We start from the raw sequence: 27396 nt of genomic DNA, 5'->3' as shown, positions 1-27396 counted from the left end.
GGCAGCAGGTGACGGTGGTAAGTGACATGTTGCTCTGAGCCCTGTGCTGATTAGGGATGAGCTTCAAGTTCGAGTCGAACTCATGTTCTACTCGAACATTGGCTGTTCGCAAGTTCGCCGAACAGCGAACAATTTGGGGTGTTCGCGGCAAATTCGAATGCCGCGGAACACCCTTTAAAAGTCTATGGGAGAAATCAAAAGTGCTAATTTTAAAGGCTTATATGCAAGTTATTGTCATAAAAAGTGTTTGGGGACCCGGGTCCTGCCCCAGGGGACATGGATCAATGCAAAAAAAAGTTTTAAAAACGGCCGTTTTTTCAGGAGCAGTGATTTTATTAATGCTTAAAGTCACACAATAAAAGTGTAATATCCCTTTAAATTTCGTACCTGGGGGGTGTCTATAGTATGCCTGTAAAGGGGCGCATGTTTCCCGTGTTTAGAACAGTCTGACAGCAAAATGACATTTGGAAGGAAAAAACTCATTTAAAACTACCCGCGGCTATTGCATTGCCGACAATACACATAGAAGTTCATTGATAAAAACGGCATGGGAATTCCCCACAGGGCAACCCCGAACCAAAATTAAAAAAAAAAAAATGATGTGGGGGTCCCCCTAAATTCCATACAAGGCCCTTCAGGTCTGGTATGGATTTTAAGGGGAACCCCGCGCCAAAAAAAAAAAAAAAACGGCGTGGGGTCCCCCCAAAAATCCATACCAGACCCTTATCCGAGCACGCAACCTGGCAGGCCGCAGGAAAAGAGGGGGGGACGAGAGTGCGGCCCCCCCCCTCCTGAACCGTACCAGGCCACATGCCCTCAACATTGGGAGGGTGCTTTGGGGTAGCCCCCCAAAACACCTTGTCCCCATGTTGATGAAGACAAGGGCCTCATCCCCACAACCCTGGCCGGTGGTTGTGGGGGTCTGCGGGCGGGGGGCTTATCGGAATCTGGAAGCCCCCTTTAACAAGGGGACCCCCAGATCCCGGCCCCCCCCCTGTGTGAAATGGTAAGGGGGTACTTACCCCTACCATTTCACTAAAAAACTGTCAAAAATGTTAAAAATGACAAGAGACAGTTTTTGACAATTCCTTTATTTAAATGCTTCTTCTTTCTTCCTTCATCTTCTTCTTCTTCTGGTTCTTCTGGCTCTTCTGGTTCTTCCTCCGGCGTTCTCGTCCAGCATCTTCTCCGCGGCGTCTTCTATCTTCTTCTCCTCGGGCCGCTCCGCACCCATGGCATGGGGGGGGAGGCTCCCGCTCTTCTCTTCATCTTCTTCTCTTCTTCATCTTCTTCTTCATCTTCTTCTTCTTCTTCTTCTCTTCTTCCTTCTTCTCTTCTTCATGTCTTCTCCGGGCCGCTCCGCAGCCATGCTGTGGCATGGAGGGAGGCTCCCGCTGTGTGACGGCGTCTCTTCGTCTGACGGTTCTTAAATAACGGGGGGCGGGGCCATCCGGTGACCCCGCCCCCCTCTGACGCACGGTGACTTGAGGGACTTCCCTGTGACGTCACGGGGAATGCCACAGGGAAGTCCCTCAAGTCACCGTGCGTCAGAGGGGGGCGGGGTCACCGGATGGCCCCGCCCCCCGTTATTTAAGAACCGTCAGACGAAGAGACGCCGTCACACAGCGGGAGCCTCCCTCCATGCCACAGCATGGCTGCGGAGCGGCCCGGAGAAGACATGAAGAAGAGAAGAAGGAAGAAGAGAAGAAGAAGAAGAAGATGAAGAAGAAGATGAAGAAGAGAAGAAGATGAAGAGAAGAGCGGGAGCCTCCCCCCCCATGCCATGGGTGCGGAGCGGCCCGAGGAGAAGAAGATAGAAGACGACGCGGAGAAGATGCTGGACAAGAACGCCGGAGGAAGAACCAGAAGAGCCAGAAGAACCAGAAGAAGAAGAAGATGAAGGAAGAAAGAAGAAGCATTTAAATAAAGGAATTGTCAAAAACTGTCTCTTGTCATTTTTAACATTTTTGACAGTTTTTTAGTGAAATGGTAGGGGTAAGTACCCCCTTACCATTTCACACAGGGGGGGGGCCGGGATCTGGGGGTCCCCTTGTTAAAGGGGGCTTCCAGATTCCGATAAGCCCCCCGCCCGCAGACCCCCACAACCACCGGCCAGGGTTGTGGGGATGAGGCCCTTGTCTTCATCAACATGGGGACAAGGTGTTTTGGGGGGCTACCCCAAAGCACCCTCCCAATGTTGAGGGCATGTGGCCTGGTACGGTTCAGGAGGGGGGGGGGCGCACTCTCGTCCCCCCCTCTTTTCCTGCGGCCTGCCAGGTTGCGTGCTCGGATAAGGGTCTGGTATGGATTTTTAGGGGGACCCCACGCCGTTTTTTTTTTTTTTTTTTGGCGCGGGGTTCCCCTTAAAATCCATACCAGACCTGAAGGGTCTGGTATGGAATTTAGGGGGAACCCCACGTCAATTTTTTTTTTTAATTTTGGCTGGGGTTCCCCTTAATATCCATACCAGACCTGAAGGGCCTTGTATGGAATTTAGGGGGACTCCCACATCATTTTTTTTTTTTAATTTTGGTTCGGGGTTTCCCTGGGGGGAATTCCCATGCCGTTTTTATCAATGAACTTCTATGTGTATTGTCGGCAATGCAATAGCCGCGGTAGTTTTAAATGTGTTTTTTCCTTCAAAATGTCATTTTGCTGTCAGACTGTTCTAAACACGGGAAACATGCGCCCCTTTACAGGCATACTATAGACACCCCCCAGGTACGAAATTTAAAGGGATATTACACTTTTATTGTTTGACTTTAAGCATTATTAAAATCACTGCTCCTGAAAAAACGGCCGTTTTTAAAACTTTTTTTTGCATTGATTCATGTCCCCTGGGGCAGGACCCAGGTCCCCAAACACTTTTATTGACAATAACTTGCATATTAGCCTTTAAAATTAGCACTTTTGATTATTCATGTTCGTGTCCCATAGACTTTAACGGCGTTCGCGTGTTCAAACTAATTTTTTTCCTGTTCGCATGTTCTGGTGCGAACCGAACAGGGGGGTGTTCGGCTCATCCCTAGTGCTGATAATTAATACTGGGCTCTTTACAGAGGTAATAAGGAATAATCGCTTTTTTCTTTTCCCTGCAAAGCAGGAAGAAGAACAAATCGATCTACAGTAAAAAGCAGCACACACAGGAAACATAGCTGATTCCCACTGACACTGACTCTTTCTTTACAGCCGGGGGGGCACAGTTTGCCATCTTCGCCCTGGGCACCGAATGACCTTGTCCCGCCACTGCCCTGAGCATTTTGATTGGACAGATTTGGCTCCCATTGGGTTTGGCATCTGAACTTCTTTGAAGTTTGCCAAACTCTGTTCTCTAAACCCGGAGCAGCTGAGCTCAGTGATAATATAGAATAGGGACAGACACTGAGAATCCCCCCAATATACACATGTATTAGTATGAAGCTGGTGAGAAAAGGAAAAAGTGTGTCTCACCCGGTGATGTAGAGACGGTTGGTACGACGGTTGGTCCATCCAGTTGGTTTCCAGACTGTGAAAATTGGTTTCCATCCACACCGCCATGTTCACCGGAGTACGAGGAGCTGCGCTGCTGAGCTGAGGAAAAAAGTAAAATTTGCTCTCTGCTCCACCAACTTTGAATGATTTCAAGAATGATTTCAAGAATGATTTCCTTAAATTTGAAATTAAAGGAGGCAAAACAGCTGTGAGATCACTATTCTCTGTATATAATATATTACACAGGAGTGACATCACTGCTCTCCAGATATAAGATATACTATAGAAGAGTGACATCACTATTTTCTATATATAATATATTACACACGAGTGACATCACCGCTCTCCAGATATAAGAAGAGTGACATATGATGACATGAGATGTGAATATATCAGATGAGAGAAGAGGATCTCTTACCTGCAGCGATGGCGCACACACTGACAAGAATCCACAGCAACATTCTGTTATAAAACAAAATTTACATTATTATATAATACATATGCAGCAGAGCATTGCACCTCAAATACTGCGCAACACTATTCCCAGTACTGCAGAGCATCACACCTCAAATACTGCGTAGATTTGCCCTCAGTAGTGCAGAGCATTGTAGCTTCAATACTGCACAACACTATCTTTAATACTGCATAGCACCGCCCCCAGTCCTGCAGAGCATCGCACCTCAAACACCGCACAGCACTGCCCCCAGTCCTGCCGAGCATCACACCTCAAACACCGCACAGCACCGCCCCCAGTCCCGCAGAGCATCGCACCTCAAACACCGCACAGCACCGCCCCCAGTACGAAGAAGAAGAAAAAGATTAAGGTAATGCCAGGAGTTTTCTGGTACGACTTCTTGAAGTTTAACACTTGGGGGCAAAAGTGCTTCTTTGCAAGCGGATCTCACAAGATTCATCACTGTAATTATGGGCTAAAGTGAAGTTGTTGTTTTATTCATTTGAAATACTGAAAGCTCATTATACAGTTTTAATTAGCGCTACACCATTTATTACATCAATTACTGTGCAATCCTCGCATGTTGTGTTAGCTGTATTTACATTCGAGAGAGAGAGAGAGCTTGTACAAAAGAAGAGAGAGAGAGAGAGAGCTGTGCATGCTGTCATAGGACTAGGCTAATAACCAGACAAGAAACAGGAAGTGGGCTGTATAAGGGATTTACTGGCAGAAAAAAAAATGTTTTACTATCCAAAGTTAAAACAACAAGGGCAGAAGATTTGATAGATGGAAAGATGAACAAAAATGACTGAAGGTTCGCTCTAACAAGAGTTTTTAGGAAACATACCACAATATGGCCACTAGATGGAGCTGATGATCATAGTAAATGAGTATTTAATCATCAGAGCCATCTAGTGGCCAAAATGCAGTATTTTCTCCTGGAGAGAATATAGTGACATTTGACTTTGCCACCCATTTGCACAGAATGAATGTACATGCAGTTGCATAGAAAAAATAGCTCTGATTAACATATATATTAATATCTATATATATACACCCCTTGGTGTTTCCCCCACCCCGTCTTACACTGCCACCCTAGACACAGCCATTATGACAAGTACAGACAAATGGAAGCCCTGAGAGCAGTGGCAGCCCATCCATAGGGGGTGCTAGGGCGCCGCACACTCTCCTGTAGTCACCAAAAAAAAATTTTTAAAAAAAAGTTTTTTTTTAAATGGCCCCTATAAGAAAAAAAAGTCCTTTAACTAAGTGCACTGTGTTCAGGCCCCAGACACGGTGCACTATGGGAAGGGCCACGTCCATGAAATCACAAGATTGCAGACATGGCACTTAATTTGCTACCAATTGGTCTCCAAAGTACACAAGCCCACCTATACCTTGTTACCCACCACTGCACCTCGGAGTAAACACCAGCTATATTAAATGACAAATGTTGGTGCAAGTGTCTAACTACGGCTGCCACATTGTAAACAACTGTTGAAACCTTAAGATTTTTATCTATACCGTGTCTACTATAAATGAATCACACTTGACAATAAAAATAGTGGCGCTCCCTAAATACGTGTATCGCTCTTATAGTGACTACTTGTTATAATTCGTGAACACCTATTAAAGTGTACACCAAAAAAAATTCATAAAAAATTTTTATGTATAAAGATAATATGTATAAAGATATGGTGAACATCAAGTGATCAAAAAACATTACAAGTTGTGACCCAGTATCAATGCTGCAGAAAAACTATTATTTTAACAATATCTAAAAAATAATAGTGAGTGTACCTATAGCATATATGAAAATAAGTGACCCAGTGATAGGGTAAAGTTCATTCAGAATTCGTGCCTTAAGTCCAAACAAAAATGTGTGGAATCTTCTTTCCAAAACCTTCCACCACACCCTGGTGTTCAGTGAATCCACCCTCAATGAAATCTCACTCACCAGCTCCAATTGCCCACACTTGCGTGTAAGGCTAAAAAAGCTTAATGGTTCCAAATCACCGGAATAAGACCACCAAATTATCCATCCAAAGGAAAGTGTAGAATACGTTCCATATGTGAATAAAAAAATGCTCCAAATAGTGTGATAACGTACAACCAGTTTATTAGCACACACCTAAAACAAATCTCCAATGGTTAAACTCACATTTTAACAATATAAAATATGCACAGCAACCTCCACAGCAAACTGCATATACAATGCACAGCACAACAACTTATAAAGCCTCCTGAGGGCTTGCGGTCACAGCGGACCCGAGATAAGCAGGCGTCTGAATCAATTCTCTCACCCGCTCCTCGCTCGTCCGACTACTGAGACCAGTCTCTCCCTTCTTAAGGTTACACCGCAACGCCCGTCCCTCTTTACAATGCACAGCACAACAACTTATAAAGCCTCCTGAGGGTTTACGGTCACGGCGGACCCGAGATAAGCAGACGTCTGAACCAATTCTCTCACCCGCTCCTCGCTCGTCCGACTACTGAGACCAGTCTCTCCCTTCTTAAGGTTACACCGCAACGCCCGTCCCTCTTTACGTTACTCGTTCACGATGTCCACCCCTACACGGCCACGCCCCAACATGTTTCGTCACACCTGTGACTTATTCATGGGATAGGCCGCCCCGAGTGTTCATCAATCCCTATATGTCCTCCCATCAATCACTGACAGCGGAACGTATAGTGCGCATGCGCCCCCTATACACGTCGCGCCTGCACACTCCTTGTGTCCCCGTAAGCACAAACCCCTATTGCTCAGGGCCGCCGCTCAATAGACACTGAAGTATCGGGTTGCACCGCTCAATATACAATTTTACCTGTATAGATATGCGCTACTAAGATGTCAATTATCTTCAAATCTAATATTTTTATTATACAGTACTCACTTCACTAATTCTAAATCTGAGTACTTGACCCCGAATGTTACACATAACGTGCTGGTTGCTTCAGCACTATTACTAAAACAAATAAAACATCACAGAGCAACCCCCACTCCCCAATAATCATAAAAAATCTATATAAAATATGGTTGTACACAATAATAAAACCACTCATTTAAGATTATTCATTAAAAACAATATTTAAAATAGATTAATATTCAAAATATTACAAATACATTGGCAATATATCTCCATAAAAGCAACTATGGATGGCTGGAATTTAGTAATCCTAACTCATTTAGACTGATGTATTACTGAACGGATGATTTATATCTCATTTCTGTCTTTCAGATATTATAATCTCACTTGGTCAAGTGTCAATGCCACCCCTCCCCCACACATAATATACAATACCATGTATATTAAGGGGTGCACAGTCCACTAGGGCTTGCTCCCAATAATCCCTGGTGGGTATCAATCTATAATCTGGGGTGCAAAAGCCACTGGGGTTCACTCCCAACGACCACTGGTAGGTGTCGGTCAGAAATTTATCTTTAACTCCCCCCTCAACATGAAACTGTATAGATCACAACTATATTCCCTATATCCAGATGTTTCCCTCTTTATTGCAATATAATCTATATTCTTACTGGGTGATCCCACATGGAGAGACTGCACTTTGCCCATCCCTCAGTGGGTATTCACCTCTCTGTTACCACATGCATGCCTCATATACAAGTGTATGAACTCATACATATGGTAAACCTACCAAGGTTTCATATTTCATACCTGTGGGCTATCCTTATCCTCTCCAACAGCCTATACATTACCCCTAAATGAAGCGACAATGTTATGTTAATCTCTTCTGAAACTATCTCTTATATAGGTGGATGCTACATCACTCAGACAAATTCTAATTAAAACAATTATCAAATTAAAAATCAATAATAAAACAGTTCAAATCTAGTTCAATATTGAGTCCTCTCGGAGTCAAACTTTTAAAAAGGAATATCCATTCCGTTTCTCTACGTGATAAATCCCTTATCCTATTGGAACCTCTCCAGTAGGGATGAGTTTCGAGTTCGAGTCGAACTCATGTTCAACTCGAACATTGGCTGTTCGCAAGTTCGCCGAACAGCGAACAATTTGGGGTGTTCGCGGCAAATTCGAATGCCGCGGAACACCCTTTAAAAGTCTATGGGAGAAATCAAAAGTGCTAATTTTAAAGGCTAATATGCAAGTTATTGTCATAAAAAGTGTTTGGGGACCTGGGTCCTGCAGGACCCAGGGGACATGGATTAATGCAAAAAAAAGTTTTAAAAATGTCTGTTTTTTCAGGAGCAGTGATTTTAATAATGCTTAAAGTCAAACAATAAAAGTGTAATATCCCTTTAAATTTCGTACCTGGGGGGTGTCTATAGTATGCCTGTAAAGGGGCACATGTTTCCTGTGTTTAGAACAGTCTGACAGCAAAATGACATTTTGAAGGAAAAAACTCGTTTAAAACTACCCGCGGCTATTGCATTGCCGACAATACACATAGAAGTTCATTGATAAAAACGGCATGGGAATTCCCCAAAGGGGAACCCCGAACCAAAATTTAAAAAAAAAATGATGTAGGAGTCCCCCTAAATTCCATACCAGGCCCTTCAGGTCTGATATGGATATTAAGGGGAACCCCAGCCAAAATTAAAAAAAAAAATGACGTGGGGTTCCCCCTAAATTCCATACCAGACCCTTCAGGTCTAGTATGGATTTTAAGGGGAACCCCGTGCCAAAAAAAAAAAAAAAAAAAACGGCGTGGGGTCCCCCCAAAAATCCATACCAGACCCTTATCCGAGCACGGAACCTGGCAGGCCGCAGGAAAAGAGGGGGGGACAAGAGTGCGCCCCCCCCTCCTGAACCGTACCAGGCCACATGCCCTCAACATTGGGAGGGTGTTTTGGGGTAGCCCCCCAAAACACCTTGTCCCCATGTTGATGAGGACAAGGGCCTCATCCCCACAACCCTGGCCGGTGGTTGTGGGGGTCTGTGGGCGGGGGGCTTATCAGAATCTGGAAGCCCCCTTTAACAAGGGGACCCCCAGATCCTGCCCCCCCTGTGTGAAATGGTAAGGGGGTACTTACCCCTACCATTTCACTAAAAAACTGTCAAAAATGTTAAAAATGTCAAGAGACAGTTTTTGACAATTCCTTTATTTAAATGCTTCTTCTTTCTTCTATCTTCCTTCATCTTCTGGTTCTTCTGGCTCTTCTGGTTCTTCCTCCGGCGTTCTCGTCCAGCATCTCCTCCGCGGCGTCTTCTATCTTCTTCTCCTCGGGCCGCTCTGCACCCATGGCATGGGGGGGAGGCTCCCGCTCTTCTCTTCTTCTTTTCTTCTCTTCTTCTCTTCTTCTTCTTCCAAAGCACCCTCCCAATGTTGAGGGCATGTGGCCTGGTACGGTTCAGGAGGGGGGGGCGCCCTCTCGTCCCCCCCTCTTTTCCTGTGGCCTGCCAGGTTGCGTGCTCGGATAAGGGTCTGGTATGGATTCTTGGGGGGACCCCACACCGTTTTTTTTTTTTATTTTGGCCGGTGTTCCCCTTAATATCCATACCAGACCTGAAGGGCCTGATATGGAATTTAGGGGGACTCCCACGTCATTTTTTTTTTTAAATTTTGGTTCGGGGTCCCCCTTTGGGGAATTCCCATGCCGTTTTTATCAATGAACTTCTATGTGTATTGTTGGCAATGCAATAGCCGCGGGTAGTTTTAAATGAGTTTTTTCCTTCAGAATGTCATTTTGCTGTCAGACTGTTCTAAACACAGGAAACATGGGCCCCTTTACAGGCATACTATAGACACCCCCCAGGTACGAAATTTAAAGGGATATTACACTTTTATTGTTTGACTTTAAGCATTATTAAAATCACTGCTCTTGAAAAAACGGCCGTTTTTAAAACTTTTTTTTGCATTGATCCATGTCCCCTGGGGCAGGACCCGGGTCCCCAAAACACTTTTTATGACAATAACTTGCATATTAGCCTTTAAAATTAGCACTTTTGATTATTCATGTTTGTGTCCCATAGACTTTAACGGTGTTCGCGTGTTCGAACGAACTTTTTTCCTGTTCGCAGGTTCTGGTGCGAACCGAACAGGGGGGGTGTTCGGCTCATCCCTACTCTCCAGGAAGGGTGCACTACATCAATGCCACAAAACTGTAATAAATACGGGTCTTGTTGGTGTTTTTCCTTAAAGTGCCAAAACACACTGTGGTATTTGTATCCATTCTTAATGTTGGTCAAGTGTTCACTTATCCGAACCTTCAACTGTCTCTTGGTTCTCCCAACATAAAAAAGGCCACATGGGCACCACATTAGGTAAACCACATGCGTGGTGGTACATGTACTAAACTCCTTAATTTCAAATGTCTCTCCATCCCTATTGGTGACACTTGTAATACCCCTGTTGCTCATTCTCACTGTTTTGCAACAAACACATTTCCTACAACAATAAAACCCCCTAAAATCAAATCTCAGAGCTCCTAGATTAGGTGGATCCAAAATTTTCTTAACTATTTGATCACCTATGTTTGGGGCCTTCCTGTATATGAATTTAGGTTGTGTCGGTAGTATTTTCCTTAAGTGTCTATCTTTGCACAGGATATACCAGTATTTCCTAAAAATACTTTCTATTTCCCTATACTGGCAATGGAACCCTGAAATAAAACTCAGTTGGTGCTGAGTATCACCTGTTTGGGGCTCTTCTTCCTCAAGCACTGCTCCCTAGGGATTTCCACCACTTCCTGAATTATTTCCGTGAGTTTCTCATTGTTATACCCCTTCTGCATGAATTTCTCCTTCAAGACATTTGCTTGCACTAAGTAATCGTCCAACTGTGTGCAATTCCGATGGATCCGCAATATCTGTCCTTTCGGAATATTCCTTATCCAAGACGGATGATGACCGCTCCTAGTGGACAAATAACTATTGCGGTCCGTCGGTTTAAAATATACCTTAGTCTTAAGCACATTGGAGTCTTTTTCTATAGTGACATCCAAGAAATTAATAGTACTATCACTAATTTGATATTCTAATTTAATATTATTCGTGTTTTGATTCAAATGTTCTAAAAATTCCTCCACAGACTCTTTTGATCCCTCCCAAATAAACAAAATATCATCAATAAACCTACGGTAAAATTTTAGCCGGGGCCTGTTAATATTAAACACCTGTCTATCTTCCCATTCAGACATAAACAGGTTGGCGAGGCTGGGAGCATATTTTGCCCCAATCGCCACGCCAACCTGCTGAGAGAAGAACTGCCCGTTAAACCAAAAATAATTGTGGGACATGCAAAATTCCAATGCATGTCCCACAAACCTCTTCTGTACATATGGGATGTCATCTCTCCTACTTAATGCCCAATTCAGAGCCAAAGATGCATCCTCATGCTGTATAATTGTATATAAAGAGGCTACATCAGCCGTTACCAGGTATGATGTTGATAATGGATCCAATTTTACTTGTTCCAATAAGTGTAACAGGTCCGAAGTATCCTTTAAATAGGCTCTTGTTTCTTTTACACTGGGCTGAAGGAATTTGTCCAAATATTCCCCTAACCTTGCGGTCACCGAACCGGGGCGGCCTATCCCATGAATAAGTCACAGGTGTGACGAAACATGTCGGGGAGTGGCCGTGTAGGGGTGGACATCGTGAACGAGTAACGTACAGAGGGACGAGCGTTGCGGTGTAACCTTACCAAGCGAGAGACTGGTCTCAGTAGTCGGACGAGCGAGGAGCGGGTGAAAGAATTGGTTCAGACGTCTGCTTATCTCGGGTCCGCCGTGACCGCAAACCCTCAGGAGGCTTTATAAGTTGTTGTGCTGTGCATTGTAAAGAGGGGCGGGCGTTGCGGTGTAACCTTAAGAAGGGAGAGACTGGTCTCAGTAGTCGGACGAGCGAGGAGCGGGTGAGAGAATTGGTTCAGACGCCTGCTTATCTCGGGTCCGCTGTGACCGCAAACCCTCAGGAGGCTTTATAAGTTGTTGTGCTGTGCATTGTATATGCAGTTTGCTGTGGAGGTTGCTGTGCATATTTTATATTGTTAAAATGTGAGTTTAACCATTGGAGATTTGTTTTAAGTGTGTGCTAATAAACTGGTTGTACGTTATCACACTATTTGGAGCATTTTTTTATTCACATATGGAACGTATTCTACACTTTCCTTTGGATGGATAATTTGGTGGTCTTATTCCGGTGATTTGGAACCATTAAGCTTTTTTAGCCTTACACGCAAGTGTGGGCAATTGGAGCTGGTGAGTGAGATTTCATTGGGGGTGGATTCACTGAACACCAGGGTGTGGTGGAAGGTTTTGGAAAGAAGATTCCACAAATTTTTGTTTGGACTTAAGGCACGAATTCTGAATGAACTTTACCCTATCACTGGGTCACTTATTTTCATATATGCTATAGGTACACTCACTATTATTTTTTAGATATTGTTAAAATAATAGTTTTTCTGCAGCATTGATACTGGGTCACAACTTGTAATGTTTTTTGATCACTTGATGTTCACCATATCTTTATACATATTATCTTTATACATAAAAATTTTTTATGAAATTTTTTTGGTGTACACTTTAATAGGTGTTCACGAATTATAACAAGTAGTCACTATAAGAGTGATACACGTATTTAGGGAGCGCCTGTCATGAAGATCCTGACAGTAATCGGCGATCCATACGCACGGGAACACGGCCACGGGTTCCACTGCGCATGCGCGCACGTTCACGGGTGCTGTCACGCACGGGCGCGCGCGCACTCCCGCTAGTGCCAGGCGGGCTATTTAAACCGGCCTGTCACACTCAATCCCCGCTGTCTGCTCTACAGCATTCCGTGTGCCTTAACCTGATCTGACCTGTGTACTCTGCTATCTGACCCGGCTTCCTGTTAGACCATCCTGCTATCTGCCTGCACCAGACCCTCTTGGCTTGCCTGACCATCCCTCTGTGTAATCCCTGGTACCTCTGCTGCTCGACCGATACCGACCTCCGGCTTGTTTGACCATCCCTCTGTCTGATACCAGTCTGTTTACCTGCTGCCTTGTTCCTGGTTCTAGTCCAGCGTTTCAGACTACTACCTGCTGCTTTGTTCCTGGTTCCAGTCCAGCGTTCCAGGCTACTACCTGTTGCTTTGTTCCTGGTTCCAGCTCAGCGTTCCAGGCTACTACCTGCTGCTTTGTTCCTGGTTCCAGTCCAGCGTTCCAGGCTACTACCTGTTGCTTTGTTCCTGGTTCCAGCTCAGCGTTCCAGGCTACTACCTGCTGCTTTGTTCCTGGTTCCAGTCCAGCATTCCAGTCTACTACCTGCTGCTTGTTCCTGGTTCCAGTCCAGCGTTCCAGGCTACTACCTGCTGCTTGTTCCTGGTTCCAGTCCAGCGTTCCAAGCTACTACCTGCTGCTTTGTTCCTGGTTCCAGTTCAGCGTTCCAGACTACTACCTGCTGCCTTGTTCCTGGTTCCAGTCCAGCATTCCAGGCTACTACCTGCTGCTTTGTTCCTGGTTCCAGTCCAGCATTCCAGTCTACTACCTGCTGCTTGTTCCTGGTTCCAGTCCAGCGTTCCAGGCTACTACCTGCTGCTTGTTCCTGGTTCCAGTCCAGCATTCCAGTCTCCAGTCTCCCCTTCAGCTTCAGGTTCCAGAGGGTGCCACCACTCCTGAACTTCCGGTGACTGTTGATCCTGCCAGGCACCCATACCACTCCTCACTCCTGGGCCCTCTGTCTCCATTCCAGGGGAACAGGAGTGGGAGCTATAAGGGAGGTCTTTCTCTACACTTCAGGCTCAAAACCTACCAGGTACGTGACAGTAGCAGACAGCCATGTCTGAGCCTGAGCAGGGAACGTCTCCCATGGTGGAACTTTTTGCACACCTGGCAGGATTGACTGAAGCAGTCAAGAATCTGCAGCAAGGATACACCAGGCTGGAGGAACGAGTGCTAACCTTGTCTAATCCCATTGGGGTCCAGGGAGTTCCTTCCGCTCCTGCTCCTTCAGTTGGGCCTTCCTCAACGGTGGTAATGCTCCCTCCAGAACCCAAAGTCCCGACGCCTGAACGTTTCTCCGGGAATCGCTTTAAATTCAGGGTCTTCCGCAACTCCTGTGAATTATTCTTTGCTCTTCAGCCACATACCTTTTCCCTGGAGGCTACCAAGGTGGGCTAAGTAATTTCTCTGCTTTCTGGTGACCCCCAAACCTGGGCTCATCGCCTCTTAGAGCAAAAGGACGTATCTCTGACCAATCTCTCCACCTTCTTTGACGCATTGGGTCAGCTGTACGATGACCCCCAGCTGTCCGTGACTGCAGAGGTGGCTTTGCACACCCTTCAACAGGGTTGCAGGGCAGCAGAGGACTATGTGGCTGAATTCAGAAAGTGGAATGCGGATACAATTTGGAAAGGATGCGGCTCTCCGCTATCAGTTTCAGGTGGGACTCTCTGACTCTCTGAAGGATGAATTGGCCAGGGTGGGTACACCACAGACTTTAAATGCCTTGATTGATCTAGCCATCCAGATCGATTGACGCCTAAGAGAACGTAGGACTGAGAGAGCTATGGGATCTTCTCACCCAACGTGGGTTACCCCTAAAGTTCTTCATCATATGTCACCAACACCACCTACCTCCACGTTTAACCCACCTGAGCCAATGCAAGTAGGGGTCCTGCGGCCTTCCCTTACCCAGGAGGAACGACAACGTCGTCGAGTGAATAATCTGTGCCTGTATTGCGGGGAACCTGGGCACTATGTCAGGAACTGTCCCCTTAAACTTCGTAAGTGCCTATCCCTGTCCACTGACTATGTTGCACCTCTGGCTAAGAATACTACTAACCTTGCTCTCTCTATCCTGTTACAGCTTCCAGGAGAGACTCTGCAAATAACCGCCATTATTGACTCTGGAGCTTGCAGTGGTTTCATGGACTCCCTCTTTGCTACCCAACACCAGATACCTTTGTTGCCTAAGGCCCATGGACTTTCCATCCATCTAGCTGATGGAACCACCATTAAATCTGGACCTGTTACCCAAGAGACTGTTCCAATACCCGTCTCCATCTCCAACTCTCATCAAGAACTGCTACGCCTGGATATCATCGCCTCACCCCTGTTTCCCATAATCCTCGGAATGCCATGGTTACAGGCTCACAATCCTGACATTAATTGGATCACAGGTGAAATTACCTTTTCTTCTTCATATTGCCAACAGTCTTGCAGAGTTCAGAACGCTCAGGAGAACCCTACCTTGCTCTGCCTAGATACAGATCCTAGTCTACACCTCTCCATTCCTTCTGCCTATCAAGATTTCTTAGACGTATTCAGCAAGCAGGGGGCAGAGGTCTTACCCCCTCACCGGGCCTATGACTGTCCTATCTAATTACTTCCTGGTGCTGAGATTCCTTTTGGAAGAATCTTTCCTTTGTCTGAAGTAGAACAAGGGGCTTTAAAGGAATATATCGATGAGAACCTAAAGAAAGGCTTCATTCGTCCGTCCACGTTTCCAGCAGGTGCAGGCATCTTCTTTGTACAGAAGAAAGATAAGACCCTCAGACCATGTGTGGATTACCGCGAGCTAAATAAAATCACTGTAAAAAAACGTTACCCTCTTCCTCTGGTACCAGAGTGGTTCCAAAGACTTGGGACAGCTACCATATTCACTAAGCTTGACCTCCGCGGAGCCTACAATTTAGTTCGTATTAGGGACGGAGACGAATGGAAGACCTCCTTTCGTACCCATTATGGACATTTTGAGTACCTAGTGATGCCTTTCGGTCTGTGCAATGCCCCTGCTACATTTTTAGTACTTCATCAATGATGTTTTACAAGACTTTCTAGATCTGTTTGAGTCCAGATCTGTTCCAGTCCAGTGTTCCAGGCTACTACCTGCTGCTTGTTCCTGGTTCCAGTCCAGCATTCCAGGCTACTACCTGCTGCTTTGTTCCTGGTTCCAGTTCAGCGTTCCAGACTACTACCTGCTGCTTTGTTCCTGGTTCCAGTCCAGCGTTCCAGGCTACTACCTGCTGCTTTGTTCCTGGTTCCAGTCCAGCGTTCCAGTCTACTACCTGCTGCTTGTTCCTGGTTCCAGTCCAGCGTTCCAGGCTACTACCTGCTGCTTGTTCCTGGTTCCAGTCCAGCGTTCCAGTCTACTACCTGCTGCTTGTTCCTGGTTCCAGTCCAGCATTTCAGTCTCCAGTCTCCCCTTCAGCTTCAGGTTCCAGAGGGTGCCACCACTCCTGAACTTCCGGTGACTGTTGATCCTGCCAGGCACCCATACCACTCCTCACTCCTGGGCCCTCTGTCTCCATTCCAGGAGCGGGAGCTGTAAGGGAGGTCTTTCTCTGCACTTCAGGCCCAAAACCTACCAGGTACGTGACAGCGCCACTATTGATTCATTTATAGTAGACACGGTATAGATAAAAATCTTAAGGTTATGGCACTTAATTTGCAGGATTTTTACCTGCTCTGTGGCGCAATCGAAATCGCCGAGCAGCTTCCGCCCATAGAATCACTACGGGCAGGAACATTGTTGTTTAAATGTAGAGGTTACTTCCAGGTTTCGTGGAACAGATGGAAACTGGAAGTGACGTCGGCAGGCTGCAGCTCCGTTGTTCGCATTGGCCTGAGCGGAGCTGGAAGGTAAGTATGAGAGAGAGCATGCCACGCAGCATACGAGGGATTCGGTCGGCGGTACTAGACAGTTCTGAATTCACTGTGTGGTAATATGACTGAACAGAAGTGAGTCCATCTTTATATAAGTTCATATAAGATTAATTATCTAAATGTATATGGAAAGAGGTCAGCACCAGACAAGAAACATATAATACAAATGTACCAACATCCCTACAAAATTATAGTGGTAAAGAGAAAATGTATTGGGAATGGGACTTTAGAGGTACTTCATGTATACACAGAAAAACAATTTAAAGTGGCGGGCCACCCTAAGATAGAAAATAGCATGAAAAATCTTTTAAAAAATTAAAAATGTTTTTTTTTAAACTTACCTGAACCCTTGTTGCTAGGCAGTCTTCCTAATCTGCCTCTTCCTATTCCACGTTGTGTTCTGCTCCTAGCTGAGTGGCCCCGTTGCCTTCTGGGAACTGTGTGTGTTCCCAGAAAACCACAGGGCCATTCACAGATTGCTGCACCGCTTGCGCGTGTGCAGTAGTAAACTGGCAGTGAAGCCGCAAGGCTCCACTGCCTGTTTCCCTTACTTAGGATGGCGGTGCCGGGACCCGAGAGCCGAGGTACGGATTGGCCTCGGGCGGCCGACATCGCGGGCACCCAGGACAGGTAAGTCTACTTATTTAAAGTCAGCTGCAACAGTGTTTGTAGCTGCTGACTTTTTAAAAAAAATTATAGTGGCCGAAATCCCGCTTTAATAAAAGTATAAATCATTTATTCGAAGAAAAAATATACACATTTAAGACACAATAAAATATACAACTACAGTTACAGTCATGGTCCTGGGTATGCACACCTATCTAAACCCTGACCTAATGAAAAACCTGGAGTTGCAAATACAGAGTTCCTGCCTCCTAAAATTTCGACATGTTTCGCCAAGTCGGCTTCATCAGGAAAAGGATAAAGGCATTCAGGTATTAAAAATTAAAACCAATGACTTGTATAGAGCCTTAGGTGTATAAACAGAAAACAAAAAATTGAAATGAATTAACATATCACAATACACAGAGAAAAAAAATCAATTTTAACACGATATAGCATTGTAAGTGCATGATTCACGTTGGTATGAAATAATAAAATTAAAAAAAAACCATAGAGGCCCTGTATAACTCAATCCCACATGCTAGAGGGGTTGGAGTTGTTTCTCTGTGAACGTGACCTTGACTCTTGGAAATATAACGAATTTGTTATTGAGTTGTTGGAATTTATCTTAACACACAATGTTTTTGTATTTAAAGGTTCCCACTACCTCCAGGTGCAGGGTGTTGCTATGGGGGCCAAGTGTAACCCCTCTTATGCAAACCTGTACCTGGGGGGGTGGGAAAGTGACCTGTTTTCGGATGAGTCAAGGTCGGTGGATATTGGTCAAATTATTTCATGGCATCGTTACATCGACGATGTATTCATGGTATGGGCAGGATCAAAAGAAAACTTGCAAAAATCCTTGGAAAGTCTACAAGTGAATACATATAATTTAAAATTCACATACACATTTGACCAATCAAGCATAACCTTTCTGGATGTGGAAATCTTTACAGACGATACAGGGATGATTTGTTCTATCCTGTTTAGGAAACCATCGGCGGGAAATAGTTTGCTACACGCTAGTAGTTCCCATCCTGAAAAACTGATCAAAAGCATACCGTACAGTCAATTCTCAAGACTTAAACGTAACTGCACACATGATGCAGATTTTCAAAGGGAAGTCAATGCTTTACACGATCGCCTTTTGATTAGGGGTTATAGCAGAACATGCCTAAGGAAAGCGTTCAATTAAGTGAAAAATCTTAATAGACATAGGCTGCTGTACAAACCTAGGTAAGACAAATCCTCTACATCAACGGGAATCAATACGAAATATAACCGACAACATGCTAAGATACGTAAAATTTAGAACAAATACTGGTATCTATTGACCGCTGCTCAAAAAGTCTGTAAATTTATTAAACCTCATCCAGAAATAACCTATAGGAGATCCCGTTCACTTAGAGACACTCTGGTCACTAGCCACTACAGCAGTACAAATATGGTTAAAAATAACTCCCCCGGGACTTACCCATGCGGCAAATGTAATTTTTGCTGATTTATCACTGCAGGAAGGAGCATTGAGCTCCCCAAGTGAAATCTATGGACTCCAAAACACAGAACCAACTGTCAGTCGGTTGGCTCTGTGTACTTGATGCAATGCCATTGTGGAGCCTTTTACGTGGGTAAAACAAAGTGCCTACTGTTTTGTAGAATCAGGGACCATGTATCGCTGATTTCAAAACATAAAATGGAGACATCCATAAGCCGCCATGTGGGATTGTATCATAACTTCAATCTCAAGTCAATTGGCTTTTTCAGCCTGGAACATCTACCTCAACATGAACGTGGGGGGGACATTGACAACAAGCTTCTCCAGCTGGAGACCAGGTGGATCTACACGCTACAGGCCACCCGCTCTCCAGGTTTGAACGAGGGGATTAGTTACAAGCCTTTTCTGTGAATTGTGTCCCCCCTTTTTTTTTTCTTGGGAACAGCCATGTTTGCATCTTGAGCCCTCCTGACCACAGTTTCTCTGTCATTCATGGTTTTTCTTTCCTTTATGCCATCTTTTTGGGTCCTCTGGTGATCCTGTGTGCATGTGCCCTGGCATTGGCCTAGCTGCTACCTACTAGATGGTGTTGTTGGCCACTCACCCGCCGGGTAGCAAATGGAAATCTAAATGATCAAATGATACATGTGATACAATTGTGTATAGATTTTGATCACTTGTCTACTTTGATTGAGTATTGATAAATGGAAAGTATATGCATGCCCTCGTTGGGTTTGGATGTTATTTTGAGGGGTTGGTGGATGGGTTTTGGGTTTTTGTTTTTTCTGTCACATCGTTCCTCTGGCTGGGGTCTGTCCTATCCCTGTCTTTTGACTCCCGTACAGACGCCCAAGGGTGTGCATTGGGATTAGTAATGCACCCGTATGGGTGACACTGTCCCAATGCATGCCCGCCCCGAGGTACATTTTCTTTCATGGCATCCCAGCTGTATATTACATCTGCAGGACAGCTTTTCTGTCCTGCACTGTCTGCAGGGTCTGTCTTTCACCCTGCTAGACGGAAATCGGATGCGGTCATCATTTCCGGTTTCCGGATGTCAGTCCATGCTGCATGCACCTCCTCCTTTGCGTCTGCGGGGCGTCAGTGCGGCGTGACGTCACACGCCCGCTTTGGCGCCACGGGGGGATATTTAAACTTCAGATTGCGCAGATGCATGTTGACACAGCCTGGGAGCTCATGATACTTGACAGTGGGGTTTTTGTAAGGTAATTTTTTCATTTTGGCTTTTTGACTGCCTGTGTTCCCACTTGGAAATCTGAGGGATTCCATATTGATCCTGATACACTCTTTATGTTGCAGAGATCGCCTCCAGCCTTCTTTCCTTTTTGGCAATTTGGCTTTGTGCCTCTCTGCCACCCCCATGCATTTTCTCATTTTTTGTGCCTATTGAGGACGGGATTAGCTTAAGCATCAGTCATTATGAGGTGAGAATACCTCTTATTCTATATACACTTTTTGCATTATGAGGTGGGGCTTGGGTGTTTTCGTAGAAGACAATGTCAGATAGATGCCTATATGTCTTATTAGTTGTGTAGATGACGTGAAGCTTACCATATGAAGTGAATCTATTGATGTCGTTAATAACTGCCCTGTCCGCATGAGATATGGGCGTGTACACTATTATACTTATAGAGATATGGGAGTGTGGTGAGTAAGGTTAATTTACTATTGGTCATGGACTGGTGCTTCCCCTACCCTCAAGTTGTTTTATAATTACTTATACTTTGATGTATAATTCATTGCAGATATTTCTGCACTGCTTACCTGTTTGACCTAAGTGAAAACCAAATCCCCCCTACGGGAAGTCTGACACTATAGGCAGTGGTCTGGGGTCCAGGCGGTGGGGGCATGTGACTCCCCTTCTCCCCCCTCCTCCCAGCAGTGCTCACTCCGGGACCCATCAAGGTATGGGGCAAGGGTTCCGGGTTGTGGGGGTTGGGTTGTTTTTGGGTTTTTTTTTTTTTTATTACTTCATGCCAACGTGAATCATGCACTTACAATGCTATATCGTGTTAAAATTTAATTTTTTTCTCTGTGTATTGTGATATGTTAATTAATTTCATTTTTTTGCTTTCTGTTTATACACCTAAGGCTCCATACAAGTCATTGGTTTTAATTTTTAATACATGAATGCGTTCGTCCTTTTCCTGATGAAGCCGACTTGGTGAAACATGTTGAAATTTTAGGACGCAGGAACTCTGTATTTGCAACTCCAGTTTTTTCAGGGTTTAGATAGGTGTGCATACCCAGGACCATGACTATAACTGTGGTTGCATATGTTATTGTGTCTTAAATGTGTATATTTTTTCTTCAAATAAATGATTTATACTTTTATTAAATTTTTTTTTCTGTGTATACATGAAGTACCTTTAACCACTTCTGGACCACCGCACGCCGATGTACGTCCAAACTTTGAAGGGGATATCGTTGTCATGGCAGCAGCTAGCTTTTCATGCTGCGGCCGGCTTTCTGATAAAAGTGGTTCCTGTGGCGGATTCGCCACAAAATCACTTTTATCGGTGGCAGGAAAGGGACCACCCCCTCCTGCCGCAATCCGGTGCCCTCCGCCGCTTACCGGAGCTGTCGGTAGCGGCGGAGGCAATCGCATCCTACTCCGTGCTGTGCCTGGAGACGAGTGAGGCTAAGATGGCGCCCACTCATCTCCATGACACTGCTGGGCGGAAGCGACGTCAAAACGTCACTTCCACCCACGCCTCTTAAAGGTATATTTTTTCAATGTCATTTTTTTAAATTACTTTTTTTTTTTATTGCATTTTAGTGTACATATGAGATCTGAGGTCTTTTTGCTTTTGACCCCAGATCTCATATTTAAGAGGTCCTGTCGTGCTTTTTTCTATTACAAGGGATGTTTACATTCCTTGTCATAGGAATAAAAGTGACACAATTTTTTTTTTTAAAACAGTGTAAAAATAAATAAAATAATGTAAAATAAATAATAAAAATTTTAAAAGAATTTAAACCCCCCCGTCCCGACGAGCTCGCGCGCAGAAGCGAACGGATATGCGAGTAGCTCCCGCATATGAAAATGGTGGTCAAACCACACATGTGAGATATCGCAGCGACCGGTAGAGTGAGAGCAATAATTCTAGCCCTAGACCTCTTCTGTAATGCAAAACATGCAACCTGTAGAATTTTTTAAATGTCGTCTCTGGAGATTTTTGAGGGTAAAAGTTTGACGCCATTCCACGAGTGGGCGCAATTTTGAAGCGTGACATGTTGGGTATCAATTTACTTGGCGTAACATTATATTTCACGATATAAAAAAAATTGGGATAACTTTACTGTTGTCTTATTTTTTTTTCAAAAAAGTGAATTTTTTACAAAAAAAGTGCGCTTATAATACCGCTGCGCAAATACGGTGCAAAAAAAAGTATAACGACTGCCCTTCTATTCTCTAGGGTGTTAGAAAAAAAAAACATATATAATGTTTGAGGGTTCTAAGTAATTTTCTAGCAAAAAAAACCTGTTTTAACCTCTTGCCGACCGCCTAATGCAGATATACTGCGGGAGAATGGCATGGGCAGGCAAAGTCACGTACCTGGTACGTGATCTGCCTCCCGCAGGCTGGGGGCGCATCGTGCCCCCCCGGTGCCCGAGGCGGACGGCATCAGTGGGGAAGCATTACAGGCTGAGGGGGAGGCCACTCATTTGTGGCCACCCCCTCGCGATCGTTCCCCACAAATGAAATTTTTCCTCTGCTGCTGTAATGTAAATAGCGGCAGAGGAAGTGATGTCATCTCTCCTCGAGCCGGTCTTTTTCGTTCCGGCGCCGAGGAGAGAAGACATCAATGTGAGTTGCACTAACACTACACGTACAGTAGAACAGGCAGGCACACTTTTCACCCCCCAGTCACCCCCCGATCACCCCCCTGTACCCCCTGTCACAGTGACACCAATAGCAGTTTTTTTTTTTGCATTGGTCTCAGTTTGTGACAGTTATAAGTGTTAGGGCAGTTAGGGTTAGCCCCCTTTAGGTCTGGGGTACCCCTTTAGGTCTAGGGTACCCCCTAACCCCCTCTAATAAAGATTAACCCCGTGATTACCCCCCATCGCCAGTGTCACTAAGCGATCGTTTTTCTGATCGCTGTATTAGTGTCACTGGTGAGTTAGGGAGGTAAATATTTAGGTTCGCGTCAGCGTTTTATAGCGACAGGGACCCCCATATACTACCTACTAAAGGTTTTAACCCCCTGATTGCCCCCTAGTTAACCCTTTCACCAGTGATCACCGTATAACTGTTATGGGTGACGCTGGTTAGTTAGATTGTTTATTATAGTTTATTAGAGTTTTAGGGCACCCGCTGTTTATTACCTTATAAAGGTTTAACCCCCTACTTGCCCAGCGGTGATATAAGTTACGGTTTTAGGGTCAGATAAGGTCTGCGTCGCCCCAGGCAGCGTCAGTTTAGCGCCAGTACCGCTAACACCCACGCACGTAGCATGCACCTCCCTTAGTGCTATAGTATCTGAACGGATCGATATCTGATCCGATCAGATCTATACTAGCGTCCCCAGCAGTTTAGGGTTCCCAAAAACACAGTGTTAGCGGGATCAGCCCAGATACCTGCTAGCACCTGCGTTTTGCCCCTCGGCCCAGCCCTGCCCAGCCCACCCAAGTGCAGTATCGATCGATCACTGACACTTACAAAACACTAGGCACACATAACTGCAGCGTTCGCAGAGTCAGGCCTGATCCCTGAGATCGCTAACAGTTTTTTGGTAGTGTTTTGAATCACTCGTTAACAGTCAGGAGCTTTTTTGCCTGTGAGTCTCACTAGTGTACCCCTAATTTAGAGCCCAAAATGGCAAATCGAAGGTACACTAGTGAAGAGGCCTACACGTTTCTGAGCATGACAGATAGTGAAGAGGAAGTCACTCATCTGTCATATTCAGGCTCAGAATACGATCCTGTAGATGACAGCGGCTCCATGACAGATAGCTCTGACGACGGAGTTGTGGTCCCTGCCAAGGTCAGGCGTACCAGACCCCAATCTTCTTCTTCTGTCCTTAAAGTAAAAGAACCGCAGGTCCCTCGTATGGAGCAGAGTAGTACTAGCGCCGCTATTCCTTCTGGTGAACTGGCAAGCACCAGCGGCCTAGTACACCGTGGTCGTACATCCAGCACTACAGTATCATGTGGTGACGTGGCGATTCCCATAAGTGCAGTTCAAGCTGGCGAGGTGGCAAGCACAAGTAATGTCCCGCTGCCACCAAGAAGACGAACACAGGTCCGTTGTGCCCATAGTGCCCTTCTTGCTGCATCCGCCAATACGAATTGGGTACCCACCACTTCTGCAGCACCCGTACTTCCCCCATTCACTGGCCAATCCAGAATTCAGGTGGAAACAGTTGATTTTACGCCACTTGATTTTTATTCACTGTTTTTCACCGAAGATCTCTATAGATCTATTGTGGACCAAAGCAATTTATACGCTGGTCAACACATCGCCACTATTCCCCTGTCCTCCCTTGCCAGAGATTGGAGACCAAATACGGTCTCCGAATTTAAGCTCTTTCTGGGCCTTTCCCTCAACATGGGCATAACTAAAAAGAGTGAGTTGCGGTCATATTGGTCCACTGACCCAATTCACCATATGCCCTTGTTCTCTGCCTCCATGACCAGGGCACGATACGAGCAGATTTTGCGGTTCATGCACTTCAACAACAATGAACTCTGTCGTCCTTGTGGAGACCCTGAATACGATCGGCTCTACAAAATTCGGCCCCTCGTAAACCACTTCAAACAACGTTTTTCAGACTTGTTTACTCCCCATCAAGTTGTCTGCGTTGATGAGTCCCTGATTAAATTTTCTGGCCGCTTGTCATTCAAACAGTACCTTCCCAGCAAGCGTGCCAGATATGGGGTCAAGATGTATAAGCTCTGTGACAGGGCCACAGGCTATACATGTAGTTTTATGGTTTACGAGGGCAAAGATAGTCACGTAGAGCCGACAAACTACCCTGACTACATAGGAAGTGCTGGCAAGATGGTGTGGGACTTGGTGTCACCCTTATTCGGAAAGGGGTACCACTTGTATGTGGACAATTATTACACGAGCGTGCCACTTTTTAGTCACCTTTTTGATCATCAGATTGGAGCATGTGGCACCGTGCGACCTAATCGCCAGTGGCTTGTAGATTCCCATCTTAGGCTGGGGGAGAGGGTCTGCTTGCAGTGTAATAATTTGCTCGCTATGAAGTGGAGGGACAATAAGAATGTTTTCATTCTTACCTCCCTTCATGCAGACACGACTGTCCAAATTACTACGGCGACTGGTGTTGTGGAGAAACCCCTCTGTGTCCCCGAATATAACCAAAATATGGGAGGGGTGAACCTCAATGACCAGTTGTTGGCACTGTACCTAGTTGCCTGTAAGGCCAGACGCTGGTACAAAAAAGTGTCTATTTATTTCAATTGGCTTTGCTGAACGCTTATGTGCTATACAGAGCTTCAGGATGGACTGGATCCTTCCTTAAATTCCAGGAAGAGATCGTCAGAGCTCTTCTGTCTCCAGACAGTGCTCCACCTCACCTTTCCCAACCAAATGCAGTAAGCCGGCTGCATGAGAGGCATTTTCTTTATGTCCTCCCGAGTACCCCTACCCAACGAGCCCCCCAAAAAAGATGTCGTGTCTGCAGCAAGCACAGATTTAGGCGTGACACCCGGTATTATTGTCCCTTCTGTCCTGACAATCCTGGTCTTTGCATTGGTGAATGTTTTGAACGTTACCATACACTAGTTGAGTATTAGCGTAGGGTACAGCACTGCACAGACTAGGACACACTTTCACAGGGTCTCCCAAGATGCCATCGCATTTTGAGAGACCCAAACTTGGTACCAGTTACAAAAGTTAAAGTTACAAAAAAAGTGTAAAAAAAAAACAAAACAAAAAAAGTAAAAGAAAACACAAAAAAAATAAAATAATAAAAACCAAAAATAGTTGTCGTTTTATTGTTCTCTCTCTCTAATTCTCTCTCTATTGTTATTCTCTTTTTTACTGTATTCTATTCTGCAATGTTTTACTGTTGTTATGTTTTTATCATGTTTGGTAACCATTTTTTTGTTTTCGGGTACGTCATTCAGCTGCAGAGCGGATGTATTTATCTTGACAGCAACAGCGTTTGCTCCCACAATATATAAAGCCGTGACTCCAGCGCTGTCGGAGGTGATTTCACCACCACAGTTACATACTTCAGCATATATGCTGAAGCATTTGGGCAGCAGTGGATGGAGGAGCGATTTGCTCCTGCCTTTTGCGGGAGGATGCCCCCATGCTTCGGCATATATATATTTTAGACACAGGTTGCGTTTAAATGTTTTATTTTTTACTATTTTTTTTTGTATTTGCTTTGCAGGGATGGTAAGTCTTACTGTTATACTGTAATGTTACTTTGTTTTATTGTTAACCATCATTTGCTTAGCAGGTACGCAATTCAGCTGCAGAGCGGACTTATTTATCTTGACAGCAACAGCGTTTGCTCCCACGATACATAAAGCCATGACTCCAGCGCTGTCGGAGGTGATTTCACCACCACAGTTACATACTTCAGCATATATGCCGAAGCGTGGGGGCAGCAGTGGGTGGAGGAGCGATTTGCTCATACCTTTTGCGGAAGAATGCCCCCATGCTTCGGCATATATAAACGGTGCTCGTATGCCCATCATTAGAAGTGGGTGGATGAAGGGAGGTATTCTAATGGTGGGCATACCCACCGATCAATATCTTTTTTTCGTTCAGCCCACAGGCTGCATGAAAAAAAGTTTACAATATATGCCAAACAAGGACCAGCAACGTACTGGTATGTTGCTGGACTTTGAGTGGTTATACCAAAATGATGCCTGCAGGTTTAGGTATCATCTTGGTATCATTCTTTTCAGCCAGTGGTCGGCTTTCATGTAAAAGCAATCCTAGCGGCTAATTAGCCTCTAGACTGCTTTTACAAGCAGTGGGAGGGAATGCCCCCACACAGTCTTCCATGTTTTTCTCTGGCTCTCCTGTCCCAACAGGGCACCCGAGAATGCAGCCGGTGATTCGGCCAGCTGACCATAGAGCTGATCAGAGACCAGAATGGCTCCAATCATCTCTATGGCCTAAGAAACCGGAAGCTACGAGCATTTCATGGCTTAGATTTCGTCAGATGTAAACAGCGCCATTGGGAAATTGGGAAAGCAATTTATCACACCGATCTTGGTGTAGTCAGATGCTTCGAGGGCAGAGGAGAGATCTAGGTTCTAATAGACCCCAATTTTTTCAAAAAAGAGTACCTGTCACTACCTATTGCTATCATAGGGGATATTTACATTCCCTGAGATAACAATAAAAATGATTAAAAAAAATTAAAAATGAATGGAACAGTTTAAAAATAAGATAAAAAAGCAAAAAAATAATAAAGAAAAAAAAAAAAAAGCACCCCTGTCCCCCCCTGCTCTCACGCAAAGGCGAACGCAAGCGTCGGTCTGGCGTCAAATGTAAACAGCAATTGCACCACGCATGTGAGGTATCACCGCGAAGATCAGATCGAGGGCAGTAATTTTAGCAGTAGACCTCCTCTGTAAATCTAAAGTGGTAACCTGTAAAGGCTTTTAAAGGCTTTTAAAAATGTATTTAGTTTGTCGCCACTGCACGTTTGTGCGCAATTTTAAAGCATGTCATGTTTGGTATCCATGTACTTGGCCTAAGATCATCTTTTTTATTTCATCAAACATTTGGGCAATATAGTGTGTTTTAGTGCATTAAAATTTAAAAAAGTGTGTTTTT

General features: G+C 45.0%; 1 pseudogene; it reads right to left on the bottom strand.

Annotated features, from left to right (window-relative positions):
- Positions 1-27396, bottom strand: part of LOC141147571 (zymogen granule membrane protein 16-like) — a 60023-nt pseudogene that overhangs the window by 13270 nt on the left and 19357 nt on the right.

This window comes from Aquarana catesbeiana, linkage group LG06, assembly GCF_042186555.1.
Source record: "Aquarana catesbeiana isolate 2022-GZ linkage group LG06, ASM4218655v1, whole genome shotgun sequence".
In the NCBI taxonomy this organism is placed as follows: domain Eukaryota; kingdom Metazoa; phylum Chordata; class Amphibia; order Anura; family Ranidae; genus Aquarana; species Aquarana catesbeiana.
Note: the sequence above shows the minus strand (reverse complement) of the source record. Positions and strands in the feature narration are given on the sequence as shown.